The 16,469-nt window shown below is 45.4% G+C and overlaps 1 pseudogene; it reads left to right on the top strand.

The window, feature by feature from the left end:
* Nucleotides 1-2,361, top strand: part of LOC110302760 — a 51,978-nt pseudogene extending 49,617 nt beyond the window's left edge.
* The last annotated feature ends 14,108 nt before the right edge of the window (nucleotides 2,362-16,469 follow it).

Here is a 16,469-nt window from a genome sequence, read left to right as displayed (position 1 = left end):
ATAAGAGAGCAGGCTGAGCAAGCCATGGGAGGCAAGCCAGTAAAGAACATCCCTCCATGGCCTCTGCATCAGCTCCTGCTTCCTGACCTGCTTGAGTTCTAGTACTGCATCCTTTGGTGATGAACAGCAGTGTGGAAACTGTAAGCTGAATAAACCCTTTCCTCCCCAACTTGCTTCTTGGTCATGATGTTTGTGCAGGAATAGAAACCCTGACTAAGACAGAAGGTTAATATCCAATATATATTAAGAACTCAAGAAGTTAAGACTCCAGCAAACCAAATAACCCTATTAAAAATGGAGTGCATAGCTAAACACAATTGAATACTACTCAGCTATTAAAAACAATTTTTGAAATTCTTAAGACAAATGGATGGATCTGGAGGATATCATCCTGAGTGAGATAACTCAGTCACAAATAAACACACATGATATGCACTCACTGATAAGTGGATATTAGCCCAGAAGCTTAGAATACCCAAGATACAATTCCCAAAACACATGACACTCAGGCCCTGAATGCTTACTGGCATGTGGACAGCTACAGGCGCTGTGAGTGTAATGCCTCCCTTTCACACCGGTACTAAGACGATGGACAACTCTCTTGCGAGTAGGACTACTTGGACTCCCTCTATGGCAAGACTTGCCATGGGTGCTCTGAACACAGCACCAAAGGGCTGGTCATGGTGACCTGGGAGCTGAAGTACCACCCCGAGTGCTTTATCTGCCTCGCCTGTGGAAACTTCAATGGCCATGCAGACACCTACACACTGGTGGAGCGCTCCAAGCTGTACTGCCGGCAGTGCTACTACCAGACTGTGTGGTAACTCCAGTCATCGAACAGATCCTACTTGGCTCACCCGGCTCCCACTTGCCCACCTGTAACCTTAATGTCTATCCCAGCTTCTGCCCATGGCAAACGAGGCCTGTCTATCTCCATCGACCCCCTGCCCACCTCATGACCCACCAGAATGTTACAGGCATGGAGCATTTACACACAGTCAGATTCCAAGGAGCAGACCTGGGCTGCCTGAGCCCAGATGTGAAGAATTCCATCCATGTGGGAGACTGGTTCTGGGAAATCAACAGCACATCCATCTGGAATATACTGCTGGCCGAGATCCAGGAGACCAGCTGCCTACTCCAGCTGACCCTTCAGCATGACCCCTGTGACTCATCGGATCCCAGCCCCCTGAGCTCCCCAGTACACACTCCCAGCAGACAGGCAGGCAGCTCTGCACGGCAGAAACCGGTCTTGAGGAGCTGAAGTATTGACATGTCCCTGGGTGCCATCTCACTAGCCTCTCCAGCCTCCTAGCACAAGGATCTGGATCGTTTTGAATCCCTCTGCAGACCACACCACATCTCCCGGCTGTCTGACCTCATCTATAGGGAGGTGTTGAGCTCTTAAGGCCAGGCCATCAAGGTGACACACTGAGAAACAAGCAGGGTGATGGTGATGGAGGAACTTATTCGCTTTGATGAAGAGATTCAAAGGACATTCCTCAAGGAGGTAAAGGTCATGTGGTGCCTGGAGCACCCTAACAAGCTCAAGATCAGGGTGCCATACAAAAACAAGTGGCTGAACTTCATGACAGAGTACATTAAGGGCGGTGTCCTGTGGGGCATCATTAAGAGCGAGAGCCTGGACAGCCAGTACCTGTGGAGTCAGAGGGTCAGCTTTGGCAAGGACACTGCATTAGGGATGGCCTGCCTCCATTTGATGATCATCATCCACAGAGACCTCAACTCCCACAGCTGTCTGGTCCATGAGAACAGGAACATGGTGGTGGCCACTTTGCGCTGCCTCAACTTAGGATCCATGAGAAGAGTCCGTCTGAAGGTTTGCATAGCCTGAAGAAGCCAGACCACAAGAAGCGGTACACAGTGGTGGACAACCCCTACTGGATGGCATCAGAGGATGATGAACGATGATCGGATGTGTGAATGCAGAACCTGACTATCTGCCTGGCACTATCGAGTGTGGCCTCAATGTAAGGGGTTTCCTGGACTGTTCCTGTCCAAACTGTCCCCCACGTTTCTTCCCCATCACTGTGTGCTCCTGTGGAGAGGCCCTCTTTTGTAAAGCTAGAACAATGGCTAGAAACACTTCTCATGCACTTGGCTGCTGATCACCTGCCAGTGGGCCCACAACAGGAATAACTGGAACAGGACTTCTGGGAGGCCTACCAGCAGGACGAGAGCCCACAGGACCTAAGAACCAGGAAGAGGGAGATATGGGTGAACTGCATGCTGAAATGTGGCCTGTCTGAGCCACGTGCACTGCCAAATGCATTACCAGCAATCACAATCATTTGTCACCAAAAATCCTTATTCAAGGGATGCAGAGTCCAGAGCTGTTGACAGTCTGTCAAGGTAGCCAGGTCCGAAGCAGCAGTTCCAGTATCAAGCTCTGCCGTGTAGTGTGAACAGGAGATAATAATCCTGATGCAATCTAATCTTTTTTTGGTTGTGGGAACACTGCATTTCAAACACACAGCTGTTTAAAAAGAAAACAAAAGCTATTTCTGGTAAACTAGAACACCATTTCCATTGTTACTTTTCGATGTGTCTGATGCTTTTCTGTCTGTGGTCTACTTTATTTTTTTCCAGACAGTCATTAAGTAACGATGTTGCAGTGACATTAGAAACAAATGCCTAATTCATGGCTAACCTTATACAATTTCTTGTACTTTATACATAGAGGAACTGCAGGCTCCAAGAGCAACTCTGTCCTTCATGGAAGATGTCTTTGCTCCATTCCAACTATACATTCACAAGGAACTTGACTTCGTGGAAGACTTTCGAAGTCTTATGCAGAAACTGAGCCCAGTATGTAAGTATCTACCATGAAGGGCAGAACTTAAGATCAAAATCTATCTAAAAACAGCAAATGGGAAGCTGCATCCACACAGCGTGGGGCTTGCTGTCCAAGGAGAGGCTGCCACCGGAAAAGTGCCTCTTCAAGCTACTTGGATATGTCCTAAGGAATACAATGTGGTAGGAAAGGGCTAGGATATCCTGGGATACCTCAGGAATGGGTGTATTGAGTCATTCTTTGTCCAATTATATATTCTGTGAATTATACACAAATTCACAGAATCAAGCAAAGACATCTTCCGTGAAAGACGAAGCTGCTGCTCTTTGAGTCTGCAATTTCTCTACAAATAAATTACACAACAAAGAAGTTCTGCCTGATGAGTTCTGGTTATGAAGGAAGCTTTTAAAAAGATAGAATGACCAGACTTACTGTCCCTTTATAAACTGTAAGTCATCTCTGTCTACATTACAGCAGGGTGGAAGGGCCAAATAACAGATATTTGAACACCAACTTTGTGCCAAAATATTATTCTAGAATGTTCCATATTTTCCATTGTTGTTGTTTTTCAAGACAAGTTTTCACTGTGTAGCTTTGACCATCCTGGAACTCATTATGTAGACCAAGCTGGCCTCAGACCGACAGAGATTTCCACCCCCATACCACCCCCCCGCCGAGTGCTGGTCACTCTCCCTCTTTATCTTCCCCTCACACACTCCAGACCCGCTTTTCTGTTCTGCTTTTACAAGTAAAATGAAAGCTCACGGTGAGCGCGAGACCAAAGCATGCTCATGTTTCATTCTCGTAAGAAACTCACCTTTCAATGGAAGGGACAGCCCTGTGAACTGAGAGGTGGGGGTGGCAGTATTCTCCCATACCGGTCACCTGCCCCATTCTCTTCTCTGAGTCATCAAATCTACACCAGCAGCAAGTCCTCCACCAATTCAGAAGTTGGAGCTTGCCTGACATTTGCATGATTTCACCAGATCTGGGGGGAAGGGGGGATGTGTAATTTAAAAGGCTGTCCATCTTTGACACCACAGTTCCTGCTCCAGTTTTCTCTACAACTGGCATCCAGGCTGACTGGGTGCTGGCTCCCTTTTAACCCCCGATATTCCCATAAATGTTTTATACCCTAGGAATCTCTTGAGGAAATGACTATCTTTTCCTTGAGATCTACCACACCCTACCACCTCCTAAAGCCAAGAGCATCCAGCACTCTCTGGATACGAACCCTCTTTCCTCGCCACCGGCTGCTGTGTGACAATTTGCCATTCATTTACTTCATTCTCAATTTGTTTAAGGAACCCCCTATACAAAGAACACATGTACATGCTAGGGGGTGAGCAAAGGGGCCACAGGGACTGTGGGAACCCTCAGTTCTGCCTCAGTTCATTCTGTGATGTGGGACAAAGTGGTGACAAGTGAACTTCATTTGGGGCAGCAGCCCTGGTATGAACAGCAGCTGTAGCTTAGGTTACATTAGAGAACAGAATTAACATCAAATATAATTAGCCCCAGGGCTATCTACAACACAGAAACAGATTGAGGTCAAGGCCTGTTGAAAAACAGACTTACTGTGGGAAAGGGGCTAAGTCAATCTGCATGATGATTGTGACAAATTTGTCACAAGTAGATGATTCATAAAAAATAGCTCCAGACACTCAATTCAAAACCAAAGGGAGGAGGAGAGAGAGGAGAGAGGTTTGGAGCCACCACCCCCACATATGACATGACAGGAGAGTGATGGGCAGAGGCAGCTAACAGGGGACACTCAGTGAAATGCTATAAAAGTTTGGGTAATGGGAACATATTTGGGATTGGGTGTGACTGGGGTATATGAAGTGGAACCAGGTTTCTGAGATGCACCTCTCAAAAGGGAGTCTAGAATTCTAAGTTCCTTCAGAAAGAATGTGAACACCAGGGATCAAAGTTTCTCATGTCATTTGAGAGCATGGGATTAATGTAAACTCCCCAAAGCTGGATATAGGACACTTTGCAGTGAAAGTACCCATACCTATACCAGGCTGAAAACCTGCTTAATCGTAGATAATGCACCTCATGTGTCCTCAATGAAAAGGAAAAAAAACACTCGTGGGAACAATGTTCCACCTAGAGCAACTTGGAATCCCCCAACAAAACTTCTTTGCAATCCAGGTTGTAACTGAGACTAAAGCCGATTGGGTGCTGTCCATTTCTCCACATTTGGTGGTTCTGTTTCCATAAAGGTTTTATACCCTTAAAATCACCACCCAAGGTAGACCACATACACCCCACAAATGCCTTTGCTTTGCACAGCCCACTCTCAAGAACTCCCACATACTGCTACGATTGGCAACTACCCCCTGTTGATAGCAGCCATCTCTGTCAGCAGGCCTGCTTCATTGTATCCATCAAAAGATGTGTGCCATGAGTAGTCACTTTAACAGAGACTCACACGAGTCTGATATCTACCCAAGGGAATCTCTGAGAAGTGTCCAAATAACAAGAATCGTTACAGTAAGTGAGATATTTGGAAGGGGAGGCGACTAGTAACCAATTTTCAGGTAGTAGCCAATTTTCAGGTCATTGGAACACATGTTTATTACATAACTTTCACATGTTCCCTGTGAAGAAATGAATAGACAACACTATTAAGCTTTAAGGGATCTGGTTTTGAAACTTGGATCTCTACTCATACTGGGTTACCTGCCCCACCCCTTTTCTCAAGCTTAGTTTTAATTTGTTAAGTGATTTAATACCTTAAGAGACAGAAAATGTTAAGATTTACTCCTATTATTTTTAGGAGTGGGTAGCTGTTTGCGTGCACACACATGTGGGTATAAATACAGGTGCCTACAGAGACCAGAGTCAGTGCCTCCCCACCCCCACCCCCACCCCGGAAGCTAGGGTTACAGGTGGTTTGGAGCCATCAGACTGGGTGTTGGAAACCAAACTATGCAAGATTAGTAAATGCTCTTATTTGCTGAGCCATCTCTCCAGCCCTGGGATTAAAATAAATAAAATGTTTACTGTTGACTGCATACCACCAATCAGATGTTTAAAATATGAGTCAATTACAGTGCTCTGTGTATATTTTTCTTCCAGGTTCTCATGCATAAATAATCTATTGCATCATTTATTTCAAGAGCTGAAGGAATTCTCCAGAAAAAAAAAAAAAAGGTGCTTACATGTATTCGAGTCTCATCCACCAGCATTAAGAAATGAGCATTTTAAAGCAGCTGCCACTGCAGAAGTAAAGAGATCCCAAAGTCTGGCTTAGTCAACCACACTGCCATTGTGTATCAGTCAAACTGAGCCATGAGACATGGCTTCTCTCTAACAAATAGCAGAAGTGCTTGGAAATAAACCCATTGAACCAAGAAGTGACCATCAGGAGGTAGTTGGTGAAATAATACTAACTTCCCACTCCATATAAATGAACTAGCAATCCAAACCTGGAAGGACATGATCTCTTCCTCAATTTAGATGCTGTCCTTGGTAAGGTAGAACAGCCAGTAGGGGCAGAGACATGGCTCAGAGGTGCTTGCTTCACAGGAAGAGGACCTGAACTCTGCTCCCAGCTTCCAAGTTGGGTGGCCCTCAACTACCCGTAACTCTTAACTCCATGGGACTCAATGCCATCTTCTGACCTCTATAGGCATGAGCACACATATCATACCCACAGACACACAGGCACATACATTCTACAAAGTAAAAGTGACTCTTTTCAAAAGTGGGTAGATATAAAGAACCAGTAATACACATGGCAGCCGCCGAGCATCGGGAAGTAGGGGACGCTGCATATCTAATGAGACAGTAAGCCGAAGTCCATATCTAACACCCTACGTAACCGTCAGAGGCCATCCCGGAATCCAGAACACTGACAAGGAGCTAAAGAACTTGAAAGAAGGTGACAGAAGTAGCGATCCCCGCATTGCCCTGTGAGGTGTGAAGAAGCCAGTGACTCTCAGACATGCAGCGGCCAGACTATGACCATCAGAAAGTTCCTCCAGTGTGTTGCTCTTCCATAACAGAAGAGGCAGACCACTCATCCCTCCCTAAACACACTGACTGCTCTAATACTCATTTCCTTTAGAGTTTAAGCCCTTCCTGCCCACAACAACACCAGCTCACAATAATACCACTGATGATCCAGCATGCCCAGTGGGGCAGAGTGCTCACAGGTTCCCCACAGGAGCACACTGCATTTCCAGTCCCCCACACTTGTCTTTAAGAGGCCAAAGAGAATGTATATCCCAATTAACTAACCTGTTAAGTTAAACTGTAGAGCACATTTACACATGTTAAAGTGTTATCTGGAATCATGGGTCTCATAATATCCACTTAATACATTGTTCTGTCAGAGTGCATTGGCTTCCCCCTGCTCACAGCACAGTTCCCTCAAATCAAACTCGTGCCTGTGTGTCACCACCCCCATTTAATGGCTGCCTTCAGAAGGATTATGATTCAGCAGGGACATGGGGAGGGAAGGTACAGGGCAGAGGATTTGGGGGGGGGGGGACTAATGTTCAAAGAAAGACAGAAGAGAGGAAAGCATTTGCCTCTGGCAAGATTACTAATTGCATATTGTATTTACTTAAAGAGCAACAACCTGGTGAACATGTCTTCCTTCTTCAATGGGAAATTATATCCGCTGACATACGGACATTTAATGACTTCAGGAAAACCCAGCCTTTAATGATGTCAGTGATTGGCACTGTTCCCCCAAGCCACACATCTGAAACCATTGCTGCTGAGCAGTCATGGGTAGAGCCATGTTAAACCAATTATCCCAAGACGACAGAATCATGATGTATTTTCCAGAGAGAGGTCCAGAGGGCACAGTTAGACAAGTATGGGAGGCATCTAAACATTCGGAATGCAGTGAGCATGGGTAGTCTATCCCCCAAGCACCAACTGCCAGAGAATTACTCTTGTCTATGGTGGGTAGAATCAATGTCAACCACAGATAGGTTCAAGTATTTAAGCATTTGGTCCCCAGTTGCTGGCCCTGTTCAGGGAAGTTTAGGAGGCACAGCCTTGCTGGATGTTTTTGTTAGGGTTTCTGTTGCTGTGATGAAACACCACGACAAAAAAACAAAACAAAACACATTGGAGGGGAAAGGGTTAATTCAGCTTACAAGGCCAGATCATAGCCTGGAGGAAGTCAGGACAGGAGCTCACAAAGGGCAGGAACCTGGAGGCAGGAGCTGATGCAGAGGCCGAGACCATGGAGGGATGTTACTTACTGGCTTGCTCAGCCTGCTTTCTTATAGAACAAGGACCACCAGCCCAGGGATGGCCCCACCCACAATGGGCTGGGCCCTCCCCCACAGATCAGCAATTGAGAAAATACTTTACAGCTGGATCTCATGGAGGCATTTCCTCAGCTGAGGCTCCTTCCTCTGATGACTCTAGCTTGTGTCAAGTTGATACACAAAACCAGCCAATACAACTGACCGCTTGTCAACTGGACACACAAACACATCACTATTAATCCATAACACTTCCTTTCTTAGATCTCACATTAAAAACATAAATAACTTTAAAAGTCCCACAGTCTTTACGAATTTAAAACATACCAACATTTCAGTCTCTTTTAAGATAGCCAATCTCTTAAATCCAAAGTTGTTGTTTTTTTTTTAAATCAAAGTCTCCCAACTGTGAGCTCAAATAAAATACTTTCTCAATATCAAGAGGGGAAAAAAATCAGGGTACAGTAACAATCAAATCAAAATAAAATCAAGCTCTAACCATCCAATGTCTGAGATTCACTCACCATTTTCTGGGTTCCTCCAAGGGTTTGGGTCTCCAGCTCTGCCCTCTGTCGCACACAGCTTTTCTTCTGGAATCCAGCTGGATCCACTTTACTGCTACTGCTGTTCTTGGTGGCCATTCCATGGTCCTGGCATCTCCAAAACGCTGGGGTCTTCTGCTGCAATTGGACTGCACTTTTACCAACAGCCTCTCATAGACTCTCTTCATGACGCCAAGCCTCAACTTCTTTGCATGACTCATTCAGTACTAGGCCTTCAACTGTCACTGAGGCTGCACCTTCACCAGTGGGCTCTCCTGGGCTTTCTCGGTGCCAACACTCAGCTGTTCTCCATGACCTCTCATGCCTTCAAAACCAGTACCACCTGGGCAACTTTTGCACATTACCAAGTCCAGCTATGAGTAGGAAGTACAGCCTTGGCAGACTGCAACACAGCTTCTCTGTGCGCTCAGAAAACACTTCCCAGAAGATTTCACCTCTGTGATGCTGGTCTCATCTTAATCATGGCTAATTTCTTAGCTCCAAACTAATTTCTTAGCTCCAGCTAACCAGCATCAATTGTCCCAGTAACACAGAGGTTTCACTTCAGTAGTTCTGCTATCTTGTTAATCACAGCTGATTCTTCAGACACAGCTAACCAGAACCACAAAATCTTACATCAAAATAACAAATGGCCCTGATAGAATCTTTAATCTTCCCTCTGAACTGTCACAAGCCAGGTCTCCCTCCATCTTCTGCTCTGTTCCCAACATTCTTCTCTTTCATACTCCTACAGAACTCCTCAGTGAGCTCTCAACACTCAGTGGCTCTCCTAGCCCAGAGTTCCAAATTGCTTCCACAGTCCTCCCCAAAACACGGTCAGGTCTGTCACAGTAATACCCCACCACACTGAGACTAATTTGTCTTTGTTAGGGTTTCTACTGCTGTGATGAAACACCATGACCAAGAAGCATATTAGAGAGGAAAGCATCTGCTCGGCTTACACTTCTAGCTCTACAGTCCATCGATGAAGCCAGAACAGGAACACAAGCAGGGAAGGAACCCGGAGGCAGGAGCTGATGATCCAGGAGGCCACAGATGCTGCTTACTGGCTTGCTCTTATGGCTTGCTCAGCCTGCTTTCTTATAGAACCCAGGACCACCAGCCTAGGGATGGCCCCACCCACAGTGGGCTGTGCCCTTCCCCAGGGATCACTAATTGAGAAAATGCCTTACAGCTGGATCTCATGGAGGCATTTCCTCAGCTGTGCTTTGTTCCTCTCTGATGACTCTAGCTTGTGTCAAGTGGGCACCCAACGCCAACCAGGACACTGGAGGAACTACATCACTGAAGGAGACTTGGAGAGTCTAAAGGCGAGTACCATCACCAGTTTGCTTTCTCTGCTTCCTCCTTGTGGTTCAATGCGTGTAGTCTCAGCTTTCTGTTACAAGCTATGCCTGCCACCATGGCTCCACCATTTAAGCCTTATATATCTGGAACCATAAGCACAGATAAACCTTCCATTCTATAAGTTACCTTGGTCATAATGTTTGTGTTTTATCACAGCAACAAAAAGTAACTAATACATTGGTTTTTGTTTTGTTTTGTTTTGTTTTTAAGATTTACTTATTTTATTATATGAGTACACTGTAACTGTCTTCAGACTCACCAGAAGAGGGCATCAGATCCCATTACAGATGGTTTTGAGCCACCATGTGGTTGCTGGGAATTGAACTCAGGACCTCTGGAAGAGCAGCCAGTGCTCTTAACCACTGAGCCATCTCTCCAGCCCTAATACATTGTTATTTGGGATGACAATCCCCTTATATAATTCTTCAACTGTCTGCTACTTTCTTACTGTACTGTATATGGCCAGTTTTTCATCACACTAACATTTACCCAACAGTATTTACTAGTATTTATAATTCTCGTATAACAGCATTTACTAGTATTTATAATACTTGTATAACAGTATTTACTAGTAAATACCCACTAGTATTTACCCATCAGTCTACTTAAGAAAAAAGGGAGTTGACTCTGTTGGTCATAAATAGAGACGTTTTGGGTTTGGCTCTCCAGAAGAGGTCTGCCCCTCTCTGTTGGGTAATGCTCACCCAGGATCACCATCTTAACAAGAGACAAAGTAAATATATGAGAAGAGAGAAGGAAGGTGGTGTAAAAGAGCTCAGCAGGAAGAAAGAAGGGAGATGAAGCAGCTAGACCAAAAAAAAAAAAAAAAAAAAAGGCGCGTAGAGACGGGCATAAGACTCTGAGACCCTCCCTGTGGTTTGAGTCTTGAGTCTGCACGCTGTACCTTGTCTTCTGTAGGTCTCTACTCTGCCTTGGCCGAGTGTTTACCCCAGTGTCTTACAGAGTGCTTGTTCTCTTTCAGGCTCTAGTTAAGGTAAGGTGAACCAGGAAACAAAAAGACAAAAATCTTCTTCTTGCCAACATACTGCTAGACAGTCCAATAAGTAACAAAGCTGGGTCACCATAGTGGCTGGGGAGCTAAGGGCACTTCCCACCAAGCACGATGACCTACGGGAGCTAAGGGCACTTCCCGCCAAGCACGATGACCCAAATGAAATCCCTTGGACCATGTGGAAGGAGAGAACTAACTCCATGGGTTGTCCTCCAACCTTGACATCCATATCATGATACACTTGTACACATATACACACTGATCTGTATATAGATATACAGAACTGTATATAAATATAACAATATACAGAACTGAATATAAATATAGAAATAAAATAAATAAATTAGTCTAAAGGAAATATCAAGATGGTAATAAACTATGTTATAAGCTGTATACATACTGTGTTTCAGTGTGACTCAAGTGTTTACCAAAGGTCTGCTATGGTAAAAAAGACTTGATCGCCAGAATCGCTGTGTGGGAGGTGGTAGGGCTTTGGGGCTCTGGGGTCTTAGTGGAGTTTATTGAGTTTGAGAATTCCTCAAGGCCCCTTGGTCAATTCAACAGCCCCTTGAGTTCTCTGAATTACTGTACGCAGAGCAAACCATGGTCTGTCCTTTTTCACTCAGCTCCAGTTTGAGGTGTGACTGTCTGCTTCTGTGAGTGCTTCTGCAGCATTGTGGTACCCACTGTGCTCATCAGAGGCCAGATCAGTGGGCTCAGCCTTCTTTTGAGCATCTGTAGTGTGTCAGGGATTTGGTTATAGCAATGAGAAGCTGGGTATCCTGCTACAGCCATAAAGTAATAAATGTTTTAGAATAAAACAATAGTATAAGAATCTGTCATCGTAAAAGCAGAGAACATTTATCTGAAAGTTAATTTATCAGAAAGTTAATGATTCAGGGTTTGATGGCAGCAGACATTCAATAGCAAACTATGAGGAGGGAATAAAGGCAGAATAGAGAGGATCACACAGGCTTTCTAAAAGCAATCTCTGGATACAAAGACTGTTACGGCTTATATCTGAAATCTTCCCCAAGGCCAGGTGCCAAAGCCTTGCTTGCTAAGCTAGTGTAGAAGAGGATGGGTCAGAGAGAAGCCCACTCCGGAAAGGAGAGGTGGTAAATGGCATGGAAGGATCAGAAAGAAGCAAGATTGAAACTAGACAGAGTAAACATTAAATCCTACAGCTGAGATCTGTGCTTGAGCATTAGGGGCAGGTGATATACTAATAGGAGGTCCGCAGGCTCACTCAGCCTTGTCTCTGCAACTTTGTTACCCATAGTCCCTTTTTTTTCATTTTTTATTAGATATTTTCTTCATTTATATTTCAAATGCTATCCCGAAAGTCCCCTATACCCTCCCCCAACCCTGCTCCCCTACCCACCCACTCCCACTTCTTGGCCCTAGCGTTCCCCTGTACTGGGCCATATAAAGTTTGCAAGACCAAGGGGCCTTTCTTCCCAATGATGGCTGACTAGACCATCTTCTGCTACATATGCAGCTAGAGACACGAGCTCTGGGGGTACTGATTAGTTCATATTGTTGTTCTACCTATAGGGTTGCAGACCCCTTCAGCTCCTTGAGTACTTTCTCTAGCTCCTCCATTAGGGGCCCTGTGATAGATGTAATAGATGACTGTGAGCATCCACTTATGCCTTCCTATTGCCTGCCTGTGGCTTTCCTAAGAAACATTGCAGGTTACTGACCTCTCCAATACCCTGAGGTTTCTCTTTGCAATCTGGGCTTCACCCTCAAAGCTTTAAGCATTGCACTCTTGGGGAGAGCATTTGGTACCCTTCTAGAAGTTTGGCATTTGTCACTGGGCTTGGACAAGGAAGTAGGCTCAGAGAAGACTATTAGAAACCGTGACCACGGGGCTTTGTTTACTGCTCTGCTTGATTGCAGCCTTGTGTGGTCTCTGTGCTTACTCCTTGACTTAATTATCACCTTGTGTGATCCTTTGGCTTACTGCTTGCTTGATGACTATCAGGAGTGTCTCTGTTTATGGCTTGATTACTGTGTCTTTGATCTAAGAGCTGACCGTGGTTTTTGTATGCACCTAGATTGATATAAAAGCAGGCTAGACAGACATAAAGCTGCTTCAGCCTCAGCACTGGCTGGAGTCAGGTTATAGTGTTGTCTAATCGTCGTTTTCTTTTTCAATCCTCACTCCCTCCCTTGAGACCCTGTTGACTGACTGAGCCAGCTTGGTCGCCCTCTCAAGAGCTGCCTACAGGGATCCTGATCTTGACAGGCTGTGACTTGACTCCCAGGCTTCCCTTGAGACTTTGGTAGAAAGTCCCATGACTTGGTAAGGCTTGCACTCTGCATACCCGTAAAACCAGTGCCATGTTGTGATGCCAAGTTGTAGCTCCAGATTGAGCAGTAGCCGATGGCCTCCTGGACGACGGCTAACAGGACCTCTGGGTGCCTTGGCAGCTGATCCCAGGGAAAACCCTTCTTTGGGCGGCCCTGTGAAAGCAAGGCACAGCTGTGAATGTTTTGCCAGAGTTTACGATTCTGCAGCCTTGAGCCTACAAATGGACAGAGTTTGGTCAATTCTGGAAATCCCCTCAAAGTGACTCTCCTCTTGTCCTACTAAATGTCGCCTGGGTTCCTTTCAGCACTTTGATCTCTTTAACAGTCATCTCATCCTTGTCTACAAAATTCACTCCAGATCACCATGCACACTTTTCCAGTCTTCCACTCCGCCTTTTACTCCAAATTCTTACTATAAATGCATCTGAAAGTTACCAGCCTCATGCCACTTCCTGATCGCTACACTGTCATGCAATAGTCTCTGCAAAACCCTAGTCCAGCGATTCTCAACTTTCCTAACACCTCACCGCTTTAATACAGTTCCTCACATCATGCTGACCCCCAACCATAAAATTGTTTTTGTTGTTACTCCATAACCGTAACTTTGCTATCCTTATGAATCGTAGTATAAATGTCCGTGTTTTCCAATGGTCTCAGGCGATGTCTGTGAAAAGGTCAATCAGCACCCATGGGGCTGGAGACCCACAGATTGAGACCCACTGCCTTAAAGTCTGTTGTCTTTAAGTTCAGGCTTACACAAAGTTTTGAGACGTGGACAAAACAGACAACTTATTTGCCTGAACATAACATGAATGGCCTTTCGTCTAATTCTTGATAGAGTTTTCACTCCCACTTGGAACTTGAACCTGACCATCCCCACCTGAATCCTATCGACATCCTTGTGTCTCTGTGGGTGGGGGTGGGGTGGGGTGAGGAGGGGAGGGGAGGGAGAGGGGAGCCTCCTCTGTGCTACACAAAGGAACACTCTAAGAAGGCAAGAGTAACCTGCAAGGCAGGTTTGCTTTGCTTTGGTTTTCTGCAGAAGGGATATGCCATTGACCCAGCTGGGCTAGCAAGCACACTGGTGCAGGAAACTTTTATTCTAAGGCAGGGGTGACTGTCTCTCCTCCCAGTGGTGGGAGCTCTTCTTCATAATCTGTCATGAGGGAGAGGGGTGTGGTAAGGGAATCCAGACTCAGGAAAGGCCGGGGGCTGGGCAAACACAGGCGTATCCTAAGATGATGGAGGTTTACGGAATATTGGCCCTTCTCTGGCTAGCTACTTCTGATCAAAACAAAACAACAAATAACCGATCACTCACATTCTTCTGAGCTCTCTTAGAAGAATCTCCTACTACGCTGACTGCTGACCTTGAAGCATTCTGGAACTTCTCCAGCACAGTCTCCTAACTCTCCCAAATTCTTCCTGAAATCAGTTCCAAAGGCTTTGAAATTGCATGGTCAGATTTCATAGCGACGACCTGATGCCTCTAATACCGATCTTCTGTATCAGTTGATTTTACGTTGCTAAGACAAAATATCTGCCAGAACTGCTTTCAAGAGGGAGGATTTATTTTAGCTATAATTTCAGAGCATTCGGTCCATCGTGGCCAGCTCCACTATATCTGGTCCCAAGATTAAGCGTTATGGTAACAGAGGCACAGGGCAGCGGCTACTCACATCAGAATGGACGGAAATCAGAGCAAGAGGAACGAGATAAGCTTCCAAAAGCTGTTCTTGCCCTTTCCCCTCACTAGATCCTTCCTCCTAAATTTTCCAGAACCTTTGACAATAGCACCTGTAGCCGGGAGCAAAAATTCAAAGCTGTAGTACAGATGTGTTCGTTTTGTTTACATCCCTGTTGTATTAATTATTAATTAATTAATCCCTGCAGGAGGCTGCTTCCAGCCTCAAAGGTTTAGGTTCCTGAATGAAAGACATAATAAGCACAGCCATTGTATTTTTAATACGCCTTAAGCAGCACGATAGCTGACCATCAGTGCTGGCGGATGCTACCTCCCACCGATAATTCTGAGTTACTACTTACTAAGTTCCATCTTGCCTGCTGCGGACACATTTCTGCAGCCCTCGGGGCAGCGCTTTCTGGGCCTGGAGCCCAGGGCACTCTCCTTGCTTCTCTACCCCATGGCAGCACCCTCTGTCTCTCCCCTCTCCTCACTCTCCTAAAGCATGGCCTATCTCCTTCCTGTTCTCCTTCCAGTCTCAAGCCTGGGAATCTTAAAGTCCTGCCTCTATCTGTCCTCTCCAGCTATTGGCTGTTGGCATCTTTATTTACCAACCAGAACCAAGTGGCGGCAGGGTCCCAGAAGCTATCTGTGGACACTCTTGTGCAAAAAGGTTTTTTTTTGGGGGGGTACACAAATTAGTATTAGAATGCAAGCAGCTACGTACCCTAGCAATAGGGAATTATCTGTTTTTCAAGTGAGAGAGCTAACACTGAGGGAGTCAGGGACTCACCTGAAGGCACAAAGCCAAGGAACAACAACTTGGCCTCACCCATGTCTTTCTTCCAACTGCAAACACAGGAGTGCTGTCATTGATCCATCTTGTCTGTGGAATATAGAGAAGCACTCTTTACGTATGGTCCTGATTGACAATAAACTTAGCTTTTAAGTAAAAAATGTTTGACATCTTCAGAGTTGTGCAATGCCTATAATCACAGTGGCTTCTCTGGCTATTGGCTACCTTAGCATTTTCCAATCTGATGATCTGATTTCATACGAATAGGCCATTTATCCCCTGACAATGGAAAAAGTACACCAGCCACAGATCCTGCAGAGATGATGGCAGATGCATGCTTGAGTCCATTTTGTTGATACGGGGATAAGATAAACAGCAAAGCTACTGCGATGGCTAATCTTACTTGTCAACTTCATCTGGGATTAACTAGAACACAAAAATGGAAGGGTATACTTGTGAGAGGGAACTTTTTGCTTAATTTGAAAGGGGAAGATCGACTTCTAATCTGGATCTTAGAGGTGGAAAGATACACCTTTAAAAAAAAACTTTTAATTGATTCTTTGTGAGTTTCACATCATGCACCCCAGTCCCACTCATCTCCCTGCCCCTCATATCTGCCCCTCATATCTGCCCCTCATATCTGCCCCTCATATCTGCCCCTCATATCTGCCCCTCATATCTGCCCCTCATATCTGC

The sequence above is a fragment of the Mus caroli genome, chromosome 10 (assembly GCF_900094665.2).
Source record: "Mus caroli chromosome 10, CAROLI_EIJ_v1.1, whole genome shotgun sequence".
In the NCBI taxonomy this organism is placed as follows: domain Eukaryota; kingdom Metazoa; phylum Chordata; class Mammalia; order Rodentia; family Muridae; genus Mus; species Mus caroli.
The sequence above is the reverse complement of the archived record's forward strand: the minus strand, read 5'-3'. Positions and strand labels throughout refer to the sequence as shown.